This window comes from Telopea speciosissima, chromosome 5 (genome assembly GCF_018873765.1).
Source record: "Telopea speciosissima isolate NSW1024214 ecotype Mountain lineage chromosome 5, Tspe_v1, whole genome shotgun sequence".
NCBI classification, from domain to species: Eukaryota; Viridiplantae; Streptophyta; class Magnoliopsida; order Proteales; family Proteaceae; genus Telopea; species Telopea speciosissima.
The window spans coordinates 17,940,920-17,963,542 of NC_057920.1; the positions used below are offsets into that span (position 1 = coordinate 17,940,920).

Here is a 22,623-nt window from a genome sequence, read left to right on the forward strand (position 1 = left end):
GCGTAATTCAACAACCCGGCCTTCCGAGAGTTCTGCGAGCACTTCCACATTGACTTCCGACCCATCTCGGTAGCTCATCCGCAAGCAAATGGACAAGTAGAAGTGTCCAACCGAACATTACTCGCCGGCATTAAGAGAAGGTTGGATGAGGCCAAGGGGAGATGGGTGGAAGAACTCCCAAGCGTCCTATGGGCATATCGGACGACTGTAAGAACTCCAACCGGGGAGAGTCCATTTCGGCTCGCTTATGGGACCGAAGTCCTCGCACCGGTTGAAGTTATGGCCTCATCGTACCGAGTGCTCAACTTCGATGAGAAGACCTATGAAGATGGGCTGAGAGCAAATCTTGACTTCCTCGATGAAGTCCGAGAAAATGCCCTACTCCGGAACGCGGCGTACAAACAGAAGACGGCAAGCTACTATGATTCAAGAGTCAAAGAGCGGCATTTCCGTCAAGGGGACCTTGTTCTCAGAAAACTCAGCGCATCCCAGCCGAAGCAACAAGGAAAATTAGCACCAAATTGGGAAGGCCCGTACATAGTCTCCAAGCAAATTCGCCCTGGCACGTATCGCTTGCAGACTCCGGGGGGCAAGAAGGTACCGAGACCTTGGAACTCGAAAAATTTGAAGAAGTTTTTTCAATAATTGAGCATGCTTGTATTCGGCTTCAGTTCCGACATTTGATTCAGTAAAGTCTTTTTCTCCAACACTTAACGTATTGGCAAGCTCCCAAGTTGAAGTCGTAAGACCGGTCCTCATAGACCTGGCCGACCTCAAAGACCGACCCTCATAGGTCGGCAGCCAAGTCGTAAGACCGGTCCTCATAGACCTGGCCGACCTCAAAGACCGACCCTCATAGGTCGGCAGCCAAGTCATAAGACCGGTCCTCATAGACCAGGCCGACATCAATGATCGACCCTCGTAGTTCGACAGCCAAGTCGTAAGACCGGTCCTCATAGACCTGGCCGACCTCAAAGACCGACCCTCATAGGTCGGCAGCCAAGTCATAAGACCGGTCCTCATAGACCAGGCCGACATCAATGATCGACCATCATAGGCCGACAGCCAAGTCGTAAGACCGGTCCTCATAGGCCAGGCAGACCTCAAAGACTGACCCTCGTAGGTCGGTAGCCGAGTCGTAAGACCGGTCCTCATTGACCTGGCCAACCTCTCAAGGGCCGACATCCCTGTTTGGCCGAACCTAACAAAGTACAAAACTAAGCTAAGGCATTAGGCTCGGCCAGGAAGGATACTCGGCCACGAGTCCGCTTATATGATAGCCTCTCCAATCGGATCGAAGGGAAAGGCGAGTTAACCAACCAAAGCGAGGATCACATTGACCTCGGGCGTTGTATGACCGGAACCGCCGACCACATGAGGCATGGATAAAAAAGAGACGAGTTCCTAAGCACGGCTAGTGAAACGACTCGGCAGCTTGGCCACAAACAAAACAGAATACGCAAGGAAAAGAATACTGAGGGCGCCGAGTTCAAATACTTAGACAAATTCTGGCAAAAATAAGTTGTTTTATTCATTGTAAGCCGACTGATCGGCACGGTTACAAAATTGGGCAGTTCGGCCCCACAAAAAAAAATATATATTTTTACATCTCCGTCTCCTCGGCGTGGGACTTGGAGGCGACCTCGGAAGCGTCCACGGTACTGGGCTAGGCAGCAGGGTCTTGGGGTCCAGCTCCCCGAGGGAGGACGTCGGCCGGAGCAAGTGCCTCAAGGGGCAGAGCTTGGGTGACCTCGGCTCCCTCCTCATCTCCCATCTCCCCTGCGAAGGTAGTCGCATCATCATCAAAACGGGAGAGATTGAGATCTGGGTACGCCGCCTTGATCTCGGCCAAAAGTTCAGCTCGGCCTGCCTCAAAACCCTCGGTGAAGGGAGGCTTCCTGATCTCATGGCAGATATCGGCGTACTCCTCCGATTGGAGATAGTCGCTGACTGCCGTGCTCCGAGCCGTGGCCAGATCTTCCTTGGCCTTCTCCTTCACCTCAGCGAGCCGAGCCTGTGGAGCCCGGACCTTCTCTCTCTGCCTAGCCACCTCGGCCTGAGAGCTCTCCACTTCGGCCTCAGCAGCGGTGAGCTTCTCTTGGGTCTCCCGACGCCTCTGAACAGCATCCTGGGCGTCCTGATAAGCCTTCTTGCACTGGACGTCCAAAGAATAGTTCTCTGTCAGGAGCCGCTCGAAGCGGAGCATGGTCTCCACTGCTTTGGCGAACCCCTACAAAAAAGCATGAGAACAAAATTCAAGACAAATTACCCAGATCATATCTAATTACGAAAGCCGACAAGAAAACTTACCATGTTAAAATCTTGGAATAGGGTGGAGAGGAGCTCGGGGTCGGACAGCGCCTTGAGCTTCTCCTTGTCGGCTGGAAGCCGACCGGCATCAAGCCATTCCTTGGCGTGAGCGGCCGACGTCAGGGCCGAGTCCCCCGGAAAGAGGCACCAGATCGGCCTCACGGGGACATTATTGGCCTAAGCCCTCCCCAGGATGTATAGGGAGATGTTGGTGGGAGAGGTCACGGGCGGAAGGCCGCCACTCGTCAGGTTTACCGAGAGCTTTTGACGCTTGATATCTCTCGGCGGGCTCCTCTCGCCTTTTCGGCCTTTCCCTTTCCTCGGAGACCCGGCTGGACCCGTGTTCTTCTCGGCCTCCAGACCGACCACCGCGTCCGACGGTCCCGGCATCACGGCCTTGCCCTTGGAGGCCTTGGAGGACTCTCCCCGGGGTTTCTTCTCGGCATTTTTCTTTTTCCTATCTGCGATGGTCTCGGCCCTTAGCCGAGCTGTGTCCATTGGAGGAATGTGACCGACCACTGCAAGAGAAACCGAAAACATAAAAAAACGAGTCAGAAAAAGAAAAGAAAACTAAGTAAAGGGGTCGGCTCGGACAACAGAGACAAGCTCGGCAAGGGTTCCTACCGGGGTCATATGCCAACTCAAGAAACCCCTCGTCCAAGGTGGAGGACATCGAAGGGCGGACGCTGGGGATCAGGTCGAGCGAGGTCATCTCGTTCTCGGTCGGGGTAGTACCCTATTTACATAGTTCAGGTTCATCTCCTTCCACTCGGTTCGGAGAGGGCTGTTGGGAATAGAAGCAAAGAAAAAACGGGGCTTCCAATACTTGTTGAAGGTCGGCGTGCCGACCAAAAATTTGTGGCCGCCTAGAGCCGCACTCTTCCCTGATCGGCGGCAGAAGTAATACCACCCCTTCTCGGGAGACTTCTTCAGGAAGAAGAGCCGAGAGAAAAGCGCCACGCTCGCACCTCGGCCCATCTCGCAGAACAAAGCGTAGAAGTCGTACACGGCCAGCCAAGAGTTCGGCACCAGCTGACCAGGAGACAAATGGAAGTGGTCCAAGATCTGATCCACCAGGCTGAGAACGGGGAGCCTGAACGCATACTTGAAGGGTGTCTCGTACAGAGCCACCTCGCCGGGCCTAATGAAGCAGGCCATCTCCCCAGGGTTAGGAACTCGGAGCTGAATGTCCTCGGGGATGGCGTAGGTCATCCTCAGATAGTCGAGGTCGGCCTCCGTGATCGTGCTCGGAACGGTGCCGACACTGCCTTCCTCGGGCTCAGGGGCGTCGGTAGACGAGCTTACCGAGCCAACCCCCATCTCGGACGAATCTCCCTCACTTGATTCCTCATCGGATGAGGACGACCCGGAGTTCTCGGCCCGGTCTGCGGCTGTGGATTGGGCCGCGTGGTCAAACTCCATGGGTAACTGGGGCTCGGCCACCTCGGCCTGACGAAGCTCCACTACATCGGGCTCGTCTGAGGTCGAGCCCAACAGGTCTATGGTGGGAGAGCGGACTGGGAGTTCTCGGCTCTGACTCGCGCCCTCTGCCGCCCTGGCGAGCAGTTCGCCCATAGGACTACTACCAACTGACATACTGGGCGGAGAAGACTTACTGGTTGAAGAAGAGCTGAGCGGGAACGAAACGACGGCCGAGTCGATCACGAGCAAGCAAACGACGAGATCTACCGAGTTGACGGTTCCAAACTTGCCGAGAAGTCAATAACTTAGAGCAGTGAAGAATGAATAGTTAGGAGTCGCCTATTTATAATCCTTGGGTTTTACTGATCCAACGGCTGACCAGAGCTCAACATGATCCAACGGCCCATATCAAAGGACGTTTCGAATTCCCGAGCCCGCCATAATGACTCTGCTGACGTGGCACGGACACCCAACCGTCAGATCGTGCAACGTCAAATCCGCAGCAATAAATAATCTTGGCCCAACCGCAAGAATCTTCCAGAAAAGCGCCCAGGAAACTTCACTCATCAACGCCGAGCCGACACCTGATGAGTGGGGGGGCCTGTGATGAGGCATAAAACACCCCACCTATCAGAGGCTACCACGTGGCCGACCCGACCTCAGTCCCGAGAACCGAGTTGGGCCGAGCAGGAAATTGGGCCGACCCCATATCCAATAAGTCACCCGACAAAGCCTGGTTTGAGCGAGCTAGCCGGTGGCTGAGGCCGAGATTATACGGGTCAGCCATAGACACCTAGCCGAGCTCATGGCCGAGACCAACCTCCCGAGCTCGACCTCCATTGCCGACCCCATGGGCCGACCTCGTAGGCCGAGCCCTCCTCCATTGAAGCTCTCATAGCCCCCCACCGGGGATCTCCGGGCCACGTCAGCACATCCCAAGAATCACGGGATAAGGACCGAGCCACGATCCCAGCGCGACACGGAATCGCACCACACATGGACTCTTACCTTAATAAGAGTCCGACCCCGAAAATAACTCTCCACTCCGCTCTACGCGAGAGAACCTTCCGAAAGAAGGACTCCTACCATACTAGGACTCTTCCAACCGTCTCATCTCCTCCTTACCCTATAAATACCCAGGTATGGAGCACTATTCCGCATCTTGCTTTCTACTACGCAGTTACGCTGTCGCGTTGGAGACCTGACTTGAGCATCGGAGAGTCCTAGGCCGGAGCCACACCGGCCCTCTTGTACTCATTGCTTGGTTTTTGCAGGTTCATCCACGGGCGAACCAAGCACCGGAGGTTTTCACACGCAACATACAGGCTTTATCCCTACAGTCTAATTTAAGGCAGTAGCAATATACCATTGTTTTAGGCACTATAGCTTTCAAAATATAAGACTAATAAAATTGAAATTATGTGGTATTAAACTAGGCTTATTTAGTTTTAGAATGAGTCAAGAATAGTGGTCCTATCAAAGGACATGCAAACCTTAGGATATCGATTTAACCCCCTTTTCATTCATATTATGGCCATTTTAGAACATCTTTGAAAGGTTCAATCCACATATTTGGACATATAATGGGTCAAAAACCAGTATTTGTAGGCCAATCAAGCTCAAATTGGCCGGAGACATCAGTTGTTAAAAAATAGACTTCTTTCCTATGCGGGTCGTTTGGAACTTGTCAAATCGGTTATGCAGGCTTCCTATCTTTACTGGATTGGAGTCTAAATCTATGGTCCCCCCAACATTGTGATTAAGAAGAATGAGGCTATCATGAGTGCCTTCTTGTGGAAAGGTTAAGACAATAACAAATTTCTTCACACCATATTATTTTCGGTCAAATAAAAGGGCACATATTATTTTTTTAATTCATCAAATTAATCCATTTTTCATGCCTTACATGAACTAGTTTGGTCTGGGCGCCACTGTTATATATATAAGTACTCTCTCCCATGCTTGGGACCTTGAAATAAATAGAAAAAAATAGGCAAGACAAACAACAATTAATGGCTATGGAGCTAATAGAAGTAGTTAAGGCTTCCCTGAAAAGGGATTGCAGTCAAGCAAGAGTTTATGATCAAAAGACAATGAGTTGCAATCTGTTGGTGGTAATAGCTCAAGCACATGGCGGCTATGTTGTTTCTCGCCGCGAAATAGGCGGCGGAGTCACTCAAATGAAGATTGTGGTGAAGAAGAAAGACCTGAAGCAAATGCTGGCAACGATGGAGATTGAAAACACCACCACCACCCACCAAGCATTACCATCATTGTCAACAACCTTAGAACATTGGAGGCCTGCCCTACAGAGCATTGCTGAGGAGCAGTGAGGAGCACTTCAAACCCAACATTCTAATCCAATTCCTCCTTGTAGTGCTCTCATTTTTTTCTTCTTTAATCTTTTTTCCTTTTCTATTTCTAAGCTTCAGAGAGAGAGAGAGAGAGAGAGAGAGAGAGAGAGAGAGAGAGAGAGTAATATGTTTAAGCATATTGTAATTGACTAATTGCTGTACAGATACGGAATGTTTTGCTTTGAAAAAATATTCAGCTTTGGAATATTTTCAAGCGACTATATATATATACACATGTACATTAAACTCCTTCCTTCCAATTTTGATGGATTCTACATTAAAAGCGCAATTCCACTGATATTCAAGGGGCTGGAATGGGCCCAATGGGCTGCGGCTGGGTGCCTAGCCATGGGCTGGGCTGGATACATGGATTGGGTTTTGTTCAGGTTTAGTATAGTTAAGAAGGAAGGTTATGGGTTAGTTTAGGTTTGGGTTGGGTTATGTGGGTCACAGTTTGGTTTGGTCTGGTCAACCTAGGTTGATCAGGTTCAGACTAATAATAATAAATTTATTTATTTATTATTTTATTATATTTTTCTTTTTCACTTTATTACCATTTTACCCCTGATATTCAAGAGGTCATACCTTTCCGAATGGGAGTCAGTTTTTCACAAACCAGATGTTGTTGGAAAGGTATCGGAATGTACTATCCGATGATGTAAGTGGTGGGCACAAATTTTTCCGGGAACATAATCAGAAACGTGCTCAAAGAGATGGACCCACAAAGTTATACTTTAGTAAAATAATGTCCAAATGGTGTCGGTGTCACACCATTTTTAGGACATCGCTTGTAACGATAAAACACAGTGGTAGACGAAGTTTGGGACTGATCTGAAAAGATTTTGAAGTCAAATCAATTAATTATAGAGACATTCTCGTAATTTTTTACCTAGTGTAACCCTGATTTCTCCGGTATTGAGATTTCCAAAGAGATTCCAAGAGATTCCAATCATTACTGTTGACAATTCACACAATGTCTTAAAATGGTAAAATTCAGAGTTTACAACGATTTGATGTGGTCATCTCCAGATTGTTACATTACATTCAGTAGAGTGTGTGAGTTTCCCTCCTGCATCATGCCTTGCATTTTATTGTAACCGTAGTTGGAACCACCGATAGTTAAGTCAATTACTATTTAGCATACACTGTGCATTTCCCTCTACCACATTAGTTTTACCCTTTAGCTATGTTTGGTTGAAAGGGGAATTAAAGCGAATGGAAGTCAAAAATTCAAACCTTAAAAAAAAACTTTTTGTAATAATTACCCCATGTGATTGTAGAAATTACTTAAATTTCATGCTGTTGCATCAAGAAATCATTCAGCGGTCCTTCGAGTGTCGTAACCTGCAAAAGACCCTGAGCAAACAGATGAGTCAATTGAATTCAAGATGGGTGATGAGATAGAATACCTTCCCTTTTATAGCAAGGGGTGGCGATGTGGAGAGTCCCAGTTGATGTAAGATGTCTTTGATAGCTGATAGAGTTCCTGAATAGCAGGGTTTGCTCTTGATAGGTCATCTTCTGGTTAGACGTTGTATCCTGATGGACTTGGTGTCTTGGATGGATAGACTGTGGATAGGTTCTGGGTGTTTGAGTCCGTTGTGGGTACGTTGACTGATAGGCGGTGGCCTAGAGTCCTGGAGGTAGTGCACGTCTTGCAGTTGGAGACAGCGGTGCTCTGATCTTGTCCGCGATGCTTCAACGCACGTCTATCCATGTGCACCGGGGTCCGTGCCAAAGGGGGAGTTCGCCCAAATGGGGGAGCTCGCCCAAGGGGGTGTTCACCCTACCATGTCTGGTCCCGCCACGTGGCAGTCTCCGATTGGTCAGCTTTGCTTGGGGTTCATCACATGCTATATTTAGTAATGATACATTTTACATATAATTTTTATCTTACTTTTAAATCATTCCATATTTGGTTATTAAATTTCACTTTACTTTGCATCCATTTCCCTTTGGTTTAAAATGTAAAATAAATATTACATGTAAAAGGTATCTTTACTAGATATGGTAAGAAATTTAAATAGTTTATATAATCACATGGGGTAATGGTTACAAAAGTTTCTTTTTTAGGTTTGAAAATTTTAATAACCAAATATGGAATGATTTAGAGTTAGATATATTGTCACATGGTGTCACATGGGGTAATGATTAAAAAAGTTCATTTTTTAAGTATGACAATTTCACTTCCCTTCCCTTTAACTGCCCTTGCAACCAAACGGAGCCAAAGGGAATTGGATGCAAAGTAAAGCGAAATATAATAACCAAATATGGAATGATTTAAAGCAAGTAATATAGTCACATGGGGTAATGATTACAAAAGTTTTTATTTAAGTTTAAAATTTTTACTTTCCTTTTTTTTAATTCCCCTTACAACCAAATAGAGCTTTCATGGACTGACACTAGTTAGCTTATAAATCGAATGGGTTATATATGTACTAAGAATTTCTGACTAATGATCCAATTTGGTAAGGTTTTATTGTTTTAATTAGATCGTTAAATTCTTATAAAGTGCATACGTTGTGCTTTACATAGGGGTGTAAATGAATAGTCGAAATCCATTTCCGTATCCGTTTAGCACTATCTGAATCCGTCTGAAAGCTAAACGGATGCGGATACGGATAGGCAATAGCTATCCGGAAAGCTATATTTACATATAAACGGATAAAATATTCGATCCGTATCAGTGTCTGTATCCGTTTAGCACTATCCGAATCCGTCTGAAAGCTAATCAGATGCGGATGCAGATATAGCACTATCCGAGCCGAATCCGATCCGTCTACATCCCTAGCTTTACATTCCAATAAAGTGTGTGAGTTGGGTATTTATAGTGTTTTACCCTTGTGCGCAGTCTAATTTAGGGCAGTAACAATATACCATTGTTTTAGGCACTATGGCTTTCAAAAGATGAGACAAATGAAAATGAGGGCCAAATCATTTTTTAAAATAAAATCATCTTTAAGTAATATATATGTTTTTTTACGATAAAGTATACCAAATCATGAAGTTTGGGCCAGTTTCAAGAAGATATGAAAACGTAACCCTCATAGAGGCATTTTGGTAATTTTTGGATTTGGTTACTTTGAGGTGATTCAAAACATTAGTTGGAGATTAGACAAGACCTCTGACACTAAAAATAAGGTGTCTCGCTCTATCTCAAGGCATCCACTTATCATTGTTGTGCTTGTCTATATGGTGACAAAATGTGAAGTCTATATTTTTTTAGGGAGAATGTTCTCCTTGCCACAGTGCAGGCTGCATCTAGGCACATGGGCAGTCTGTGCAGGGGATAGGGTGGTTATTGTGCTCACCCCCATGTGCCTGAACGCAGCCTGCACTGCAGCCCAAAGAACAACGCCCCTTTTTTTTAAATCACTCTTTTGAAATTTCACATATTACTCTTTTACACGCACCCAAAAAAAAAAAATTTAAAAATAGGGGGAGGAGATGAGAAGATGCCAAACTGGTGCAAGTGGGATTTTTATCCGCTCCAATACTGGAGCTGCTGCTGCGCCGCACGATGACACAGCAGCGGATAAAAATCCTTGCAAGTAAGAACCTTGGCCTGTAATTGTCAGGTCTTGGATTGATTCCCGGCCAGGTGGGGGGGGGGGGAGGGAAAACTAAAATAATATTGGAATCATAATAATTTCATGGTCGATTTTGATGCCGTAAATCAGTTTACAATGAACAATAGAATGCTAACAGTCAGGGGTGAAAATTTGGCCAGGAGTACTAGTCGGCAAAAAAGTTAATAAAAAATTAAAAATTTTTAAGGTTAAGAAGAAAAGAAGGTTTCAAAAATAATTTGAAAGAGACATATCAATATGTGATTATCAAAAACATTCATTATCTTACCTTTATTGAAGAAAAAAATATGTTTTATAAAAGGGGAAAAATAAGGTTACAAATTATTTGACGCCTTAAGGGGGTGTCAATAAAAAATCCCATATATATATATATATTACATCATTGGTTTAATATGTTAAGCATATATATATTTAGATTTATTTCTCATTTTTATGTAAAATTATTATGATGCCAGGTAATTTCTACTAGGCCTTCCATCACCTTTAATTCGCTTTTAGGGAAAGTAATCGACTGGCAAATTTTTTGGGAAAACAAAATTGGTTTACCAGTTCTAAGAAAGTAAGTTTATTTCTTGATTTTCTATTTTTCTGATGTAGGGTTTGGGGCTTTTATGAGCATTTGAGATATGGTATTCCTTTGGGCTGGGGTAAGGCGGCTATGTCTCCCCTTGTATTTGACTCTTATTTCCATTTTTTTAATAAAGTTCTAGGGGCCTCCCCCGATCCCAGATAATATTCGGGGTATAAAAACATGTATATTTATTATTATAAGAATATAAAAAAGAATTCCAAGCCCAACACCCGTCTTAAGCCCGACTGAGCCAAGTCTAGGTTGAGATATCTTAAGCGACCTCAAGTAGGGGTGCAAGTTTGGCCCTGTCGGCCCAAACCCGTCCTGGCCCGCCCTGAGCCCGAACAAGGTCTGGGTTGAGATATTTGGCCCTGAGGCCGGGTTAGGGTTGGAAATATCTGACCCCGAGTCAGGGCCGGGTCGGGTTAGGGTTGAGGCTTCAGGCTAAGCTTGGCCTGGCCCGGCCCGACCCTGATTTAAGTTATACTATAAAATATATATTGATATAATATATACATTATAAACTTTAAATGTCACCTACATTTTTTTATATAATATATTATATATGACGACAATAAGTGATATAATACTTTTTATTATAGTGTTATTTTATGTAAATTTGATAATGTTCTCCCCGGTCCATTCTAGCCCATGCATTTCTTTCCTCTTCCCCATGATCAGGGCCAATCAGGGTCAGCCCGGCCCGACCCTGAGGGCGGGTCAGGGTTGGATTTTTCTGACCCTGAGTCAGGGTCGGGTTGGGCCTGGGCCCAACTAAGGGGACTTAGGGTTGGGCTAGGGTTCTATAAAGCCCGGCCCAACCCGACCCTGTTGCAGCCCTAACCTCAAGCTTGAAAGGGCCTTGGCTGAATAGGTGGTGCATTTTGAATTCGGTTGACAATGAACAATAGATGCTTACACTCAAGGGTGGAAGTTAAGAATTCTTTGAGTCAAGGGAAAAGAAATAGATTTCAAAAATAATTTGAAAGTGACATATCAATATGTCATTATCAAAAAACATTCACTATATTACCTTTATTGAAAGAAAAAATTTTGTTTTAATAAAAGGGAAAATATAGGGTTACAAATTAGTCGATGCCTTAAAGGGGGTGTCAAAAAAAAAAAAAAAAAAAAATATATATATATATATATATATATATTACATCATTGGTTTAATATGTTAAACATATAAATATTTAGGTTTATTTCTCATTTTTTATGTAAAATTATTATAAAAAAAAAATTTTTGAAGCCCTGTCCCCGTCTTAAGCCTGACTGAGCCAAGTCTAGGTTGAGATATCCTAATCGACCTCAAGCCTGACAAGGCCTTAGCTGAACCCTGGGAACCCTTTTCTTATGGCTTAGATTTAGAACTTCTTCCCTAAATTATTGGATTTCTATTCATAAAATAATGAAGAGAGAAAGAACGCTACTTGGTTGCGGCACACAGCACCTGCGCCTAGACACAGAGCCGTGCAAAATCACTGTCGTGTCTCCATGGAAAGACGGAAATACCTGAGGACACAGTAATCATTTCGCATGGTCCTATGTGTGTGTACATGGGCTGCACTCCACACATGACCGGGTAATATATATTCTCTTTCCCAATAATGAATTTTTAATTTGCATCTAATTAAGCAATTTCACATGACCCGGCCAAAGATATAGCTTGTTCTAGGGCTAAGTCAGAAAAAACACACACACACACACACACACTCTCTCTAACAAAATTTTGTAAAAAAAATGTTTGAGGAGCCTAGCAACCAGATATTGAATCAGTCTCTGAGATATAAACAATTCAACAGTAAACATACACATTATTTTCGGTCAAATAAAAGCTCTATATATAATTATTTTCTTATTCATCAAATCCATTTTTCACGCCTTACATGAACTAGTTTGGTCTGGCCACTGTTATATATATGTAGTTACTCTCTCCCATGCTTGGGACCTTGAAATAAATAGAAAAAACAGACAAGACAAGCAACAATGGCCATGAAGCTAATAGAAGCAGTTAAGACTTCCCTGAAAAGGGATTTCCGTCAAGCAAGAGATTGTGATCAAAAGACAATGAGTCTGTTGGAGGTGATAGCTCAAGTGCATGGCGGCAGTATTGTTTCTCGCCGTGACATAGGCGGCGGAGTCACTCAGATGAAGATTTTGGTGAAGAAGCAAGACCTGAAGCAAATGCTGGCAAAGATGGAGATTGACAAGAACAAAACCCACCATGCATAAGCATCATTGTCAAAAACTTTAGAACATTGAAGGGCCTGTCCTGCAGAGCATTGCTGAGGAGCAGTGAGGACAATTAACATTTTCCAAGTCTATGCACAGTACTACAAAGCCAACATTCTAATTCAAGTCTTCCTACTAGTGTTCACATTTTTTCTTTTTGAATCCTTTTCCTTTAATATTTCTAAGCTTCAGAGAAAAAAATTTAATATGTTAAGCATATTGTATTTGTTGTATAGATATGGAATGTTTTGCTTTAAAAAATACATATTTTTAACAGCCTTCTAATGGGTATTTGCAAAGGTCAAGATTCAACTTTGGAATATTTTGTAAGGACTATATATAAAAGGGCCTACTCAGTGCACAAGGCTCCCGCCATTGCGGGGCCTGGGGAGGGTCATAATGTACGCAGCCTTACCCCCGTTTCGCGGAGAAGCTGTTTCCAGATTTGTAAGGATTATATCTGTATGTTAAACTCCCTTCAACATTTGATGAATTCTACATCAAAAACGCAATTCCACTGTCTTGTCAAAACGTTGATTTTTCCCCCACTGGCCATTTATAGAGCATTTTAAATCATTGTAGACATATGGTATAATCTTTTACTTTTGATCGGTAAATCAAATATATGGAGCAAAAAAGAAGGAATATACAAAGAAGGGGCACACAATAGCCCCAGAATCCAATAGGAAAGGACCTACTGGCCACTAATCATAACCTACACAGCTAGCCCAAAAGAATAGCATTCACCTCCCATTTATCAATAAGGCAATAGTTTCGAGCAGATTTCTTCTCCCTCAGGGTAATGGAGTTAAAATGAGTTCTCACATCATTAGTGATATCTTGAATAATAGACATATGGTATAATATGATCATATTTGTACTATCATTAATTCAAAAGATTCTAATTGAAATAATATGGTTCAACCATAATGTTTAACAATTTTAAAATTTTGATTTGGATCATGGTTATTTAATTGACATTTTTAATAATGACAAACACATTACTAAAATCTGATCTGAGATCGAACCATAAAAAATATAATTAGAAGAATACAATTTAACCTTTATATTTTAACAATGTTCAAACCTTTTGATTTGCAATGTGACCATTCCTTTAACATTTCAAATTATTACAAATACAACTGTAAACTTCTATACATGATTGGATTGTCAAATGCATCCGACCCATGATTGAATTATTATTTTCCAAATACAATATCAAATGCTTCTAATGATCCAATCATAAATGAGATTTTATTGTTGTGTTTGTTATTATTAAAAATATTAAGTGAAAGGTCATGATGTAAAGATTTAAAATATTAAATATAATGACTGAATAATATCATCCCAATAAGAATAATTTATAATTTTAAGGATCTGTTCTTGATTAAAATTGTACCATCACGTTTACAGTGATTAAAATTCTAGATGAATGATCGAACCAAATAATACACTTAAAACTGTTAAAACATTATGCTTGAACCCTCTCCTCTGAATTAAAATATTTTTTAAATTATTAAGAATATATCATGTTATTTGCCATGATTTAAAGGCATTGTAGAGATTCTCCACTAACAAGATTTTTATTGATCTTGAGCTAGATTTTGGAGCTGGTTGGGACTAGTCATGTATGGATTGGTTCTTAGTCTTGACTAGGTCTCGGGCCTTGTGAACTTGATGGGCTTGGGCCTACATCATTCTTCCATTCTTCAAAAGAATTCCTCCTTGAATTCTTACTCCACCCCAAAAATAATCAAGTTCCACCGGGATCAAATGAAAATTTAAGTTTTTCATCAATCATGTAGTGACTTGCAAAAAGGGGAAGGACTGCAATAAAAGTAACTTCCTTAGTGGGAATGGTGACATGCCATCTTAGCCCTTGATGGGTTGGTCATGAGTTATACAATGCAACAACGCCAATGCTCATCGTTGATTCTCTAATGGCTTGGACTAGTATAAGACGAGATGAAAGTGAAAACATCTCCAAATTGAATCTACAATGCCTTTAGATCGAGTTTCCTTAGTGCATAATGACTAGGCAGTCTTTGTGCCTTTTTTGCATTTTCTATGCACTCCACCTTCTTCCATATTCTTTCTTGGACAGCTACATCAAGAATTGAAGTTTGCATCAAGACATTGGAGCTTGCATCAAGACCCTGGAAGTGTCTTTCATTTATTTATATTACTAGAGTCTTCTTTCTTGGGGATTAAGCTTATATTCTCAACCATTGGTTTGTAATGGTAAGATTGTCTTTTTTTCAACCAATGTAATGCCTATAAAATGTCATCAATTTCTTGTATTTGAATAGTAAATTTTGACAATTTTGAATGAAAGTGTCTTTGACATCTCTTTGAACCAAATTGAGTTCATCTCTTAAAATTCTTGAAGAGTGTTTTTCATCAACCTTGAAGAGTTGATGTTTTCTATATCTACGTGAAACATTGAAGAGTTTCACTCCTTCCTTGAAGAGTAGGACCTTTCCCTATCCTCTTTGCATCCTAAAAGAGTTGCAAGACCCTTGGAGCTACAAACACATCTTAAAAGAGTTGGGTTTTAGCCTATAACAATTCTATCTCTATCCTTCTTTTTTTGTTTTGTTTTAATTTTATTTTTCAGAATTCATGCACTAACTTCATGAGAAATTTCGAGTACCCTGCAGTGCTATTCTGAGAAAACATTCTTCATAAACATTGTAGGAACGTGAGTCCTATATATGAAGGATTTGAAATAAGATCAATACGACTTATATTGAGCAAGTTATACTTATTTTAATAAGGTCGTGTAGAACATAAAATTTCTGCACATCTTATGTTTGTGTTTGACCTTGTGTAACTCACTCTCCCGATCCGTTTGTTCAAAATAACCTAGGTGAGGTTACATCATTTGGAACTCATAGGTTGAAGGGGTGATATATGTATTAAGAATTTCAAACTAATGATCTGATCTGGTAAGAATTTAGATCATTAAATTGTTGTAGAGTGCATGTGTTGTGCTTTACATTCAAGTAAAAGTGTATGAGTTAGGTATTTAGAGTCTTTATCCCACCCTCTCCAATTCCTAAAGTGCGACAGTGCAATGTGGAGATGTCGACAGCTGGCAGCTGCCGCATCCAACCATCCAAGCTCATTGATATGGATCGTTGGATGCGGTATCTGCCAGGTGTCGACATCTTCACCTAGCACTGTCGCACTACCACACTTTAAGGAATTGGAGAGGATAATTTTCCTCTTTATCCCTGCAGTCTAATGTAAGGCAGTAGTAGTATACCATTGTTTTAGGCACTATAGCTTTCAAAAGATAAGATTAATGAAAATGAAATTATGCAGTATTAAACTAGGCTTATATAGTTTTAGAATGAGTCAAGAATAGTGGTCCAAGGACATGCAAACCTTAGGAAATCAATTTGACCGTACCCCCTTTTCATTCACATTAAGGGCATTTTAGAACATCTATGAAAGGGTCTATCCACATATTTGGACGTATAATGGGTCAAAAACCAGTATTTGTAGGTCAATCAAACTCAAATTGGCGAGAAAACTAACTGAAAATAAATACAATTCACCCTAGGTCGGCATGGAGACATGTTTGTCCGGCAAATGATGACAAGAAGTCAGCATGTTTGCGCCAATCCAGATCCTCTACTGCCGAGTTGCCCGGTAGGACCATGCAGCCCAGACATAGTGAGGCGTGCAGTGACCGCCTTGCCCCTACCCAAACGCCTTGCCCGAGTGGGGTTAAGGCGATCATTGCATGGCTCACTGTGTCTGAGTTGCACGGTCCTGCCGGACAGCTCGGCAGTATTGCGCGGGCCCTATGAGCATCAAAACCTGCCCAACGTTGCCTTATGTGCGTGGGTAGAGTTTTATGTAAAATGATGGTCAAATCAAATTTTTTTTTAAATAATCTTTTAAGTACTAATTGTTAATTTTATGATAAAGTAAATCAAATCAAAAGATTTTGGTCAATTCTCGGTGGTTTGAAAAGTTAACCATAATAGGGGCAATTTTGTAAATTTAGGTCCTTAACTTTGATTGTTTTGAGGTGATTCAAAATATTAGATGATGGCATGGTTTAAGGAATCAGAAATCGGATTGACATCGGCCGGCCTTGGTTGATACCGGAATATTTGACCTTGCTTTTTAATAAAAATCTGTTTTTATATATTTTATATTCTTGGGTTGTACTAGTGGATCGGTATCAGATTATTGCCACGAAGTCCGAGTTGTTATTCACTTGGACGAACTGTTCTACACAGGTAGACAACACAAGACAAAAGAGTACCGGTCCGAGCCAGTTAGTATACTCCGATGCCTAAGTCAGACCTCTGCAATAATAAATTCTCAAATTCAAAGTGCATGACAGTGAGAGTCCCCCCATACCTGGGATAGGTGTTCCTATTTATAGGTTTGAGTTACTAGATCGATATGAGCATCATCTGTTTGTGTACAGTAGTTTGAGTCTTGTATAATCCTAGGTGTCATTCCTAAATTTTGACATCTGTCGGGTTGGGACTCATGGAGAAAGCGTGACCTTGACCAAGTTTGATGTTTGGTTAAGTCAGTTAACCGTGCAGGTTTAGGCATTCGGAGTTCTGAGTCTGATCTGAGTAGACTAGGTCAATCCGAGTATATATACTTGGCCAACCTGAATACACTCTGCCGATCCATGTTGGCTCAACGCCTGGTTCGTTACCTCGTGTTCGTCTGCTCATCACCTGGTTGATGGGCCGGCTTTGTTCGTGCAGACTGGTCCTCTACATTTTGTCATGATCTGAGTCGGGTTCACAATTCGGTTCGGTTATAGGCCGATCCTCATCGTGTCATCAACTGATTGGCTGACCCCAAATATGGTTCATCACAGATCAATATTGGAGATCAACCTCGGGCAACATCGACAACTTAGGATTGGGTGAGGGATTCTTAGGCTTGGATTCGACTGGACCTTAGGTAAGGACTAGGGTTGAGACTGGCCGAATGTTGTTCTCTCTTTTTCTAAACAAAATTAAGAATAGATTAAAAATTCTTTAAGTCAAGGAAAAAAAGAATATTTTCAAAAATAATTTGAAAGTAACATTGTGTCATTATTGAAAATATTCATTTTTTTGGCACCGATCGAACCTTGTTCTCACTTCCTGTAATACAAAACTAAGAAAATGTTAAAAATTCTTTTAAGTCAAAAATAATATGAAAGTGACATTATGATGTTATCTTTTGCTTTTTTAGGACACATGTGAAATGACATAATTTACCCTTATTAAAATAAATAAATAAATAAATATATATATATATTATTATTAAAAAAAAAAGTATCGTCTTAGTGCACAACAGGCTCTCACTACTGCTGGGTCTGGACAAAATGAAGGCAGCCGGTCCCTGCTTCAGAGAGACTATTTTGAAGTTTTGAACCCACAATCAACAGGTTGCATTAATGCGCCAACGCTCGCCACTAAAAAGTATATTTTAATAAAAATTCAATAATAAAGATTACATATTATTTTGAAAAATAGTGTTTCAACCAGATATTGAATGAGTCTCTGAGATATGAACAATTCAACAGTAAACATTCACATTATACTTTTAAAGCGTCGTTTCATTTGACTACTTCATTATAAAACATCTTTTTAAGGACATTAAAGGACTCCTTCTGTCTCATAGATGAGCAACCAGGAGTCTGGGCAATTTCGGTCAAATAAAAGCCCTATACATAATTATTTTCTTATTCATGAAATCCATTTTTCACGCCTTACATGAACTAGTTTGGTCTAGCCACTGTTATATATATATATATATAAGTACTCTCGCCCATGCTTGGGACAGAAAAATAAATAGAAAAATAGACAAGACAATTAAGCAACAATGGCTATGATGCTAATAGAAGCAATTAAGACTTCCCTGAAAAGGGATTGCCTTCAAGCAAGAGTTTGTGATCAAAACACAATGAGTTGCAATCCGTTGGAGGTGATTGCTCAACTACATGGCGGCAGTATTGTTTCTCGCCGCGACATAGGCGGCGGAGTCACTCGGATGAAGGTTGTGGTGAAGAAGCAAGACCTGAAGCAAATACTGGCAATGGTGGAGATTGACAAGAACAACATCCACAGAGCATTGGAGGCCTGCCCTGCAGAGCATGCTAAGGAGCAGTGAGGACAATTCACCACTACTACTACAAAGCCAACATTCTAATTCAATTCCTCCTTGTAGTACTCACATTTTTTTTTGTTTAATCTTTTTCCATCAGAGAAAGAGTCTAATATGTTAAGCATTTATTGTAATCTTTTTCAATTTTCTATATATGTATATTATTTTTTAGCTAGAAGATCAATTTGTATTAAATGAAAATGAAGAAAAAAAAAATACAAGAAGCTGGACAACGCCAAACACAAATACAAACTTAGCACAGAGGAACCCCTTCCCCACCTTCAAAGCAGAACCCCTGAGAGGGGAGGGTCCAAGGCTAACAAAAGAAGAAAGCGAACTTATAGAACCGAAATCTCAGCCTATGGAGAGCAGTTCAAACTGATGTTCTTTTAGCTGAAAACCGAAATTGATCGAACAAAATGAATTTTTTTGTTCGATTCGATTTGATTTTAAACACCTGGGTTTCGATTTTGGTTCTAAATTGACACCCTTTATGTCTCAGGCCCTAAGCATCTGAGATATATACAATATAACAGTACACATTCCTATACCATCCTATCATTAACAGCTCATACTAATTCTTCTCTGCTGAAAAAATCCGCATTGCATTTGAGAAACTTGGACGTGCCATTACTGAAGTTTATTAATGGGAAAATCTTGTTATAATCAAAATTGGTGAAAAAGAAATTGTAGCTATACTTCTTTTTTTTTCTCTATTTTAAAATAACTTTTCTATTAAGATAAAAACCAGTTATTTTACATGTATATTAGATAAACATGTTAAAATAATAGCGAGAATGGCACAATGATAAATCACTTCCAAATTATTTTAAAAATCTTTTTATTCTTAAATTACAAGAATTTTGAAAATAAAATAAAAAAACAAAGAAAATTTCAACTTATCAATTCACTACTTTTATTACAATTCACTACTTTAATTATAATAAAATGTATCCTTAAATAATTGTTGCTTATCTTATGAGGACACTTTACCTGCACAACATTATTCTGCAACTATAAGGGACCTCATTTTGAAAGATGAGCCACATTTTGAGGTGAGGACCAAAAGCTTCAGTGTTGACTCTTGTAAGTGCTTCACATGTCTATTAAAGGCAAAGCTAGAATTGTGGGCATTTTGGGTCATCCATCAACAAAGTCAATTCTTATTTTCCTTTCCTGGCATAGAAAATAGAGAATCTATTAAAGAATCTTCTTTATTTTAACTAGGGGGTGTAAATGAATAGTCGAAATCTGTTTCTGTATCCATGTCTGTATCCGTTTAGTATTATCCGAATCCGTCCGAAAGCTAAACAGATACGGATACGACAGGCTATAGCTATCCGAAAAGCTATATTTACATGTAAATGGATAAAATATCCGATCCGTATCCGTGTCTGTATCCGTTTAGCACTATCCGAATCCGTCTGAAAACTAGTCAGATGCGGATGTGGATATAGCACTATCCGAGTCGAATCCGATCCGTTTACATCCCTAATTTTAACTCAAAACCCATTTTTTAGGACCTGGATCTCCTCCAGCCGTGGCAGGAGCTGGAGGATCCAGCCCAGCAAAAAACAGGGGATTTTGGTCATTTCATAGGGGGCCACGGTTGCCCTCTATGAAATGATCAACCCCCCCCCCCCTGTTTTTGTTAAGCTGGATCCTTCAACTCCCGCGCCACGGCTGGAGGAGAGTCGAATACCATTTTTTAATAACCAAAGCTAATAACGTGTGTGGTTGTGGGGGGGGGGGTGTCTATAAATCCTCACCACCAAGGTACATGCTTATGATCTGGTTGCCTTCCCACTACCACATAAGTCCTCACTGCAAACAGAAAGAAGGGCAGAAGTGCAGCAGAGATGAAGTTGAAGGTGACTGAAGCAGATAAGGTTTCTCTGAAGAGAGATTGCCGTATTTTGAGAGTTTGTAATCCGAAGACAATGAAGTGCAATCTATTGGAGTCAATTACTCAACTACATGATGGCAGCGTTATTTCGCGTTGCGATGAAGGTGGGGTTGTGAGGATGAAGATCATGGTGAAGAAGCAAGAACTGAAACAAATGATGGCAATGATGGAGAGAGGAATGGAGAACATCTACCAAGCATCTTCATCATCAACATTAGAGCAACGGTTACATATAATGCGGAAGAGGCACTTTAGGAGAATGGATAATCATATGAAGGGGATGAACCACAGCCCTTGGAGGCCTGCCCTGCAGTGCATCCCTGAGGAGCTTGAATCCAATTTGTAAAAGTTTAGAAATTAAGTATTTGTACTTTGGTAGAGCTCATATCTTCCCTTGGTTTAACTGTTTCCGCTTTCTATTTTTCTAGATAAAAGGCCTAATCTCTCTCTCTCTCTCTCTCTATTAACCAGAGGAAATTGATAGAAGATTATACCTATGTATCGGCAATTTGGATCCTCTACTGCCGAGCTGCCCGGCAGGACCGTGCTGCCTAGACACGGCAAGGCGCATAATGACCGCCTCACCCCTGCCCAAGCACCTTGCCCGAGTGGGGGTAAGACGGTCATTATGCGCCTCACCGTGTCTAAGCAGCACGGTTTTGCCGGGCAGCTTTAATCATTTCAGCACTTACTTTTCTTCTTCCCTTTCTTTCCATTTTTTTTCAATTCATGTCATGATCATGCATATGAGCATCGTGATAATTTTTCCTTAACACATTCCATAGATCTCATACTTGTCTTGCAATAATTTCATAACGACATTCTTCATTAGATCAAACTATAAGGCATGTCAAATTTGATATTTCAATCAAATTCAACATTTCAAAAATGCTTAGGGCCTTTTTGGTATCATTTTTCATTTTCATTTTGACCTTTTTTTTAAAAAAAATCATTATTAAAAATCATTTTAATAAAAAATAAAAAATTGTTTGATAACTACTAAAAAAAATAGATTGCAGAATGAAAAATAAGTTTGGTCACTTCCTATGTATAAATGATTTTTATAATATTTTTAAACAAATGGGTCCAAATCTTGCTCTTTTTTTGACAAATTGACCCCAAAACCCATATATATTTTAGTGGTAGATGATAAAACTCTCCCATCACCCATCTTCTTTTCCAAATCAACTCTAAACCATAAATCTCCTGCCTTCTGAGAAGCCTGAATTTAGGTCTTTTGGGCATCTACCATTGGGTGCACTCTCGCCAGATGCAAGCAGGAAGCCAGACCCTGGCTCTCTAAATTCTCAGGTCTCAATGTCGAGCCTCCGATCATCAACAGTGCAGAGATTGAGACCGTCATCAAGCATGAATCAGGAAAGGTATTGGAAATTTTTTGGCACTCTTAACATATTCAGGACGATGTTTGAGCTCTCTCTGCTTTGTATCTGCAGGGTTGTAGTACAATCATACCATCTGAAAGACAATGATGATTTCTCCCCTTTGATCATTTGAGAGCTGTGGGAAGGGAATGGTTTAATGTATAGATAGAAAGAGATGAAAAGACAGAGAGCAACAGTAAATGCTAACAAAAAAAACCCTGGCTGAATGACGGAGAAGGAGGGGGCTTGTCTTTCTAAAACTAAAAGGAAGCGCTCATGTTCTCTGTGCCGCAGGGCAGGCTGCGCCCAGACAGATGGGCTTGCCACTCAGGGGGGCCATGTGTCTGGGCGCAGCTTGCGCCCGCGGCACAAAGAACATTTTCCCTAAAATAAAATATCTATTTTATCCCTCATATTTAGGTTATATGAACACATGCTCATTAAAGAGCAACAACAACAACAACAACAACAAAAAAAAAAAAAAGCTCGAGTCTATTATCATTTTGGGGGTGTTTTCATTTATTTTAAATAAAAACAAGTTTCAAAAGTGATACCAAACACATGAAAAAATGAAAAATTATCCGAAAATGAAAATGAAAAATGATACCAAAGAGGCCCTTTAAAAAGTAACTGTGTTTCTACTCACCTCAAGGTCCACCAAAAAAAATTTGTGAACAATCCCTTCTATTGGCTTTTAGTACTCCCCATTTGTGAC

At 41.2% G+C, this 22,623-nt stretch overlaps 1 long non-coding RNA gene across 1 annotated transcript; it reads right to left on the reverse strand.

The window, feature by feature from the left end:
* Positions 1-320: 320 nt before the first annotated feature.
* On the reverse strand, positions 321-12,477 carry LOC122661274. The gene is made up of 3 exons (XR_006332855.1): positions 12,395-12,477; positions 538-542; positions 321-333 (listed from the first exon to the last, which is right to left on the reverse strand). It is a non-coding gene; the product is annotated as an uncharacterized LOC122661274 (long non-coding RNA).
* Between the last annotated feature and the right edge of the window lie 10,146 nt (positions 12,478-22,623).